A 6,000-nucleotide genomic window follows, 5' to 3' on the forward strand; every position below is an offset into this window, starting at 1 on the left:
GTTTTATAAGCTGCTTGTAATTTCAACACAGGTGAACAAAGTGACACTCTTTTCATAGTTTTACCTAGGCAGTGTCTGCGGGTGATGTAGACCAAGTTTCATGAGAATCGGTTGAATGACCTCAGACTAGCTCGATTAGGGTTTATGTTTGACTTTTAAACATTTTGAAAGCAGAAGGCCATTAGGAAAAAGATGCATATTATTTCAGAGATCAAAAGGGCAAAAGAGCTTTGGCTTCATCCCAATATGTTGTTGGTAAAACTAATCTTTGTGCCACCTAATATGTGATCAGTGCCACTTTTTGTGCCTGAGTACTGAGTTTTCTTGTCAAGGCTGTCAAAAAGGTCATTACAAACTGCCAGGTTAGGCTCATTGCACCTTGGTGCTCCAACCCTAATAATGATCATCAGAACAACAACAAGAGGAAGCCAGCAGCATTGGCTGCTTGGGCCCTAAATGAGAAGCTGGTCTTTACCTGGTGTCTTGTAGATCTGCAGCAGGTTCAGGCTCTCTGAGATTGGAGACAGATATGACACGTAGTTGGCTAAAAGTGTATATTAAATGACACGCCTCCAGCAAGAAATTAGTCTTGGTAGCTCTATGGGACTTTATTGAATACCAAACCAATTGCTAACTGTTGCATACAAAGAATAGTGAATTGATACTGGTTTATTGTTATCATTCACACCACATGGGGTGAGGTGATTGGCTACAGGCTCAGCTTTTCTGGTTTAAGATTGCTCCTTAGTGTTGGAACACCATTTGGCTGATCAATGTCTAGGACCAACACATTGAACTAAATTGTGGGTATTTTTGGATTGGGACTTTGGATCCAGCCATGCTGTTCCTACGCACCTGCCTCACTGGACAGATGTGCAAACCATTTCTTCTTCAATCCCTAACCCACCATTTCCCATGGCTCTTTTAAAAGTTCTTAAGGAGACAAAGTGCAACTCAACACAGTCAATAACATACCGGCCTGCCTCTGCTTGGACATCATCCTGGCTTGATCTGTTGAAACATGAAGAACCACTGAGTTAAATTACCATTCAGTGTTACAAATGATAGCAAGATGACTTGCAGCACTGAGGACTCAAAGTTTGTCTGATCCAAACACTGCTTGAAACACTTGATGTTGTTCATACTTGTTTTGGCAGCATTTGAATGGGGACTTATAGACACAGAGATGTTAATTGATTTTATGTTTACAAAAACAGACGGATGGACTTGTGAGTTGACCACAGGTTACAGTAAGGCTCTCATCTGCATCCTGCAACTATTATCATCGTTCAGTTGATGTGCTGAAAACCATCTAACTTTGTAGATAAACAAGTGATTTACTGATTCTTAGAAGTTTGGCAGATGGAATGTTTAGGAATTTCTATCTTTTGTAATAAGTTGCATCCACTTCTATCAGGCATTATCAAACTTTTCCTGTGTCGAGTGCCCCCCAGAGGACAAACATCCCAGTCCATCATAACAATTCAAGGACACAAGATTGACACACATCAACCAGGTTTGGTTACAATAGCAGTGGCCAATTTTTATCCATGCTCTTTGTGTAAAATTGATCTTAACGGCACTGTTTTATAAGCTGCTTGTAATTTCAACACAGGTGAACAAAGTGACACTCTTTTCATAGTTTTACCTAGGCAGTGTCTGTGGGTGATGTAGACCAAGCTTCATGAGAATCGGTTGAATGACCTCAGACTAGCTCGATTAGGGTTTATGTTTGACTTTTAAACATTTTGAAAGCAGAAGGCCATTAGGAAAAAGATGCATATTATTTCAGAGATCAAAAGGGCAAAAGGGCTTTGGCTTCATCCCAATATGTTGTTGGTAAAACTAATCTTTGTGCCACCTAATATGTGATCAGTGCCACTTTTTGTGCCTGAGTACTGAGTTTTCTTGTCAAGGCTGTCAAAAAGGTCATTACAAACTGCCAGGTTAGTCTCATTGCACCTTGGTGCTCCAACCCTAATAATGATCATCAGAACAACAACAAGAGGAAGCCAGCAGCATTGGCTGCTTGGGCCCTAAATGAGAAGCTGGTCTTTACCTGGTGTCTTGTAGATCTGCAGCAGGTTCAGGCTCTCTGAGATTAGAGACAGATATGACACGTAGTTGGCTAAAAGTGTATATTAAATGACACGCCTCCAGCAAGAAATTAGTCTTGGTAGCTCTATGGGACTTTATTGAATACCAAACCAATTGCTAACTGTTGCATACAAAGAATAGTGAATTGATACTGGTTTATTGATTGGCTACAGGCTCAGCTTTTCTGGTTTAAGATGGCTCCTTAGTGTTGGAACACCATTTGGCTGATCAATGTCTAGGACCAACACATTGAACTAAATTGTGGGAATTTTTGGATTGGGACTTTGGATCCAGCCATGCTGTTCCTACGCACCTGCCTCACTGGACAGATGTGCAAACCATTTCTCCTTCAATCCCTAACCCACCATTTCCCATGGCTCTTTTAAAAGTTCTTAAGGAGACAAAGTGCAACTCAACACAGTCAGTAACATACCGGCCTCTCTCTGCTTGGACATCATCCTGGCTTGATCTGTTGAAACATGAAGAACCACTGAGTTAAATTACCATTCAGTGTTACAAATGATAGCAAGATGACTTGCAGCACTGAGGACTCGAAGTTTGTCTGATCCAAACATTGCTTGAAACACTTGTTGTTCATACTTGTTTTGGCAGCATTTGAATGGGGACTTATAGACACAGAGATGTTAATTGATTTTATGTTTACAAAAACAGACGGATGGACTTGTGAGTTGACCACAGGTTACAGTAAGGCTCTCATCTGCATCCTGCAACTATTATCATCGTTCAGTTGATGTGCTGAAAACCATCTAACTTTGTAGATAAACAAGTGATTTACTGATTCTTAGAAGTTTGGCAGATGGAATGTTTAGGAATTTCTATCTTTTGTAATAAGTTGCATCCACTTCTATCAGGCATTATCAAACTTTTCCTGTGTCGAGTGCCCCCCAGAGGACAAACATCCCAGTCCATCATAACAATTCAAGGACACAAGATTGACACACATCAACCAGGTTTGGTTACAATAGCAGTGGCCAATTTTTATCCATGCTCTTTGTGTAAAATTGATCTTAACGGCACTGTTTTATAAGCTGCTTGTAATTTCAACACAGGTGAACAAAGTGACACTCTTTTCATAGTTTTACCTAGGCAGTGTCTGTGGGTGATGTAGACCAAGCTTCATGAGAATCGGTTGAATGACCTCAGACTAGCTCGATTAGGGTTTATGTTTGACTTTTAAACATTTTGAAAGCAGAAGGCCATTAGGAAAAAGATGCATATTATTTCAGAGATCAAAAGGGCAAAAGGGCTTTGGCTTCATCCCAATATGTTGTTGGTAAAACTAATCTTTGTGCCACCTAATATGTGATCAGTGCCACTTTTTGTGCCTGAGTACTGAGTTTTCTTGTCAAGGCTGTCAAAAAGGTCATTACAAACTGCCAGGTTAGTCTCATTGCACCTTGGTGCTCCAACCCTAATAATGATCATCAGAACAACAACAAGAGGAAGCCAGCAGCATTGGCTGCTTGGGCCCTAAATGAGAAGCTGGTCTTTACCTGGTGTCTTGTAGATCTGCAGCAGGTTCAGGCTCTCTGAGATTAGAGACAGATATGACACGTAGTTGGCTAAAAGTGTATATTAAATGACACGCCTCCAGCAAGAAATTAGTCTTGGTAGCTCTATGGGACTTTATTGAATACCAAACCAATTGCTAACTGTTGCATACAAAGAATAGTGAATTGATACTGGTTTATTGATTGGCTACAGGCTCAGCTTTTCTGGTTTAAGATGGCTCCTTAGTGTTGGAACACCATTTGGCTGATCAATGTCTAGGACCAACACATTGAACTAAATTGTGGGAATTTTTGGATTGGGACTTTGGATCCAGCCATGCTGTTCCTACGCACCTGCCTCACTGGACAGATGTGCAAACCATTTCTCCTTCAATCCCTAACCCACCATTTCCCATGGCTCTTTTAAAAGTTCTTAAGGAGACAAAGTGCAACTCAACACAGTCAGTAACATACCGGCCTGTCTCTGCTTGGACATCATCCTGGCTTGATCTGTTGAAACATGAAGAACCACTGAGTTAAATTACCATTCAGTGTTACAAATGATAGCAAGATGACTTGCAGCACTGAGGACTCGAAGTTTGTCTGATCCAAACATTGCTTGAAACACTTGTTGTTCATACTTGTTTTGGCAGCATTTGAATGGGGACTTATAGACACAGAGATGTTAATTGATTTTATGTTTACAAAAACAGACGGATGGACTTGTGAGTTGACCACAGGTTGCAGTAAGGCTCTCATCTGCATCCTGCAACTATTATCATCGTTCAGTTGATGTGCTGAAAACCATCTAACTTTGTAGATAAACAAGTGATTTACTGATTCTTAGAAGTTTGGCAGATGGAATGTTTAGGAATTTCTATCTTTTGTAATAAGTTGCATCCACTTCTATCAGGCATTATCAAACTTTTCCTGTGTCGAGTGCCCCCCAGAGGACAAACATCCCAGTCCATCATAACAATTCAAGGACACAAGATTGACACACATCAACCAGGTTTGGTTACAATAGCAGTGGCCAATTTTTATCCATGCTCTTTGTGTAAAATTGATCTTAACGGCACTGTTTTATAAGCTGCTTGTAATTTCAACACAGGTGAACAAAGTGACACTCTTTTCATAGTTTTACCTAGGCAGTGTCTGCGGGTGATGTAGACCAAGCTTCATGAGAATCGGTTGAATGACCTCAGACTAGCTCGATTAGGGTTTATGTTTGACTTTTAAACATTTTGAAAGCAGAAGGCCATTAGGAAAAAGATGCATATTATTTCAGAGATCAAAAGGGCAAAAGAGCTTTGGCTTCATCCCAATATGTTGTTGGTAAAACTAATCTTTGTGCCACCTAATATGTGATCAGTGCCACTTTTTGTGCCTGAGTACTGAGTTTTCTTGTCAAGGCTGTCAAAAAGGTCATTACAAACTGCCAGGTTAGGCTCATTGCACCTTGGTGCTCCAACCCTAATAATGATCATCAGAACAACAACAAGAGGAAGCCAGCAGCATTGGCTGCTTGGGCCCTAAATGAGAAGCTGGTCTTTACCTGGTGTCTTGTAGATCTGCAGCAGGTTCAGGCTCTCTGAGATTGGAGACAGATATGACACGTAGTTGGCTAAAAGTGTATATTAAATGACACGCCTCCAGCAAGAAATTAGTCTTGGTAGCTCTATGGGACTTTATTGAATACCAAACCAATTGCTAACTGTTGCATACAAAGAATAGTGAATTGATACTGGTTTATTGTTATCATTCACACCACATGGGGTGAGGTGATTGGCTACAGGCTCAGCTTTTCTGGTTTAAGATTGCTCCTTAGTGTTGGAACACCATTTGGCTGATCAATGTCTAGGACCAACACATTGAACTAAATTGTGGGTATTTTTGGATTGGGACTTTGGATCCAGCCATGCTGTTCCTACGCACCTGCCTCACTGGACAGATGTGCAAACCATTTCTTCTTCAATCCCTAACCCACCATTTCCCATGGCTCTTTTAAAAGTTCTTAAGGAGACAAAGTGCAACTCAACACAGTCAATAACATACCGGCCTGCCTCTGCTTGGACATCATCCTGGCTTGATCTGTTGAAACATGAAGAACCACTGAGTTAAATTACCATTCAGTGTTACAAATGATAGCAAGATGACTTGCAGCACTGAGGACTCAAAGTTTGTCTGATCCAAACACTGCCTGAAACACTTGATGTTGTTCATACTTGTTTTGGCAGCATTTGAATGGGGACTTATAGACACAGAGATGTTAATTGATTTTATGTTTACAAAAACAGACGGATGGACTTGTGAGTTGACCACAGGTTTACAGTAAGGCTCTCATCTGCATCCTGCAACTATTATCATCGTTCAGTTGATGTGCTGAAAACCA

This window comes from Trachurus japonicus, unplaced genomic scaffold, assembly GCF_045865225.1.
Source record: "Trachurus japonicus isolate A0001 unplaced genomic scaffold, Traja_1.0 AP031020.1".
Lineage (NCBI taxonomy): Eukaryota > Metazoa > Chordata > Actinopteri > Carangiformes > Carangidae > Trachurus > Trachurus japonicus.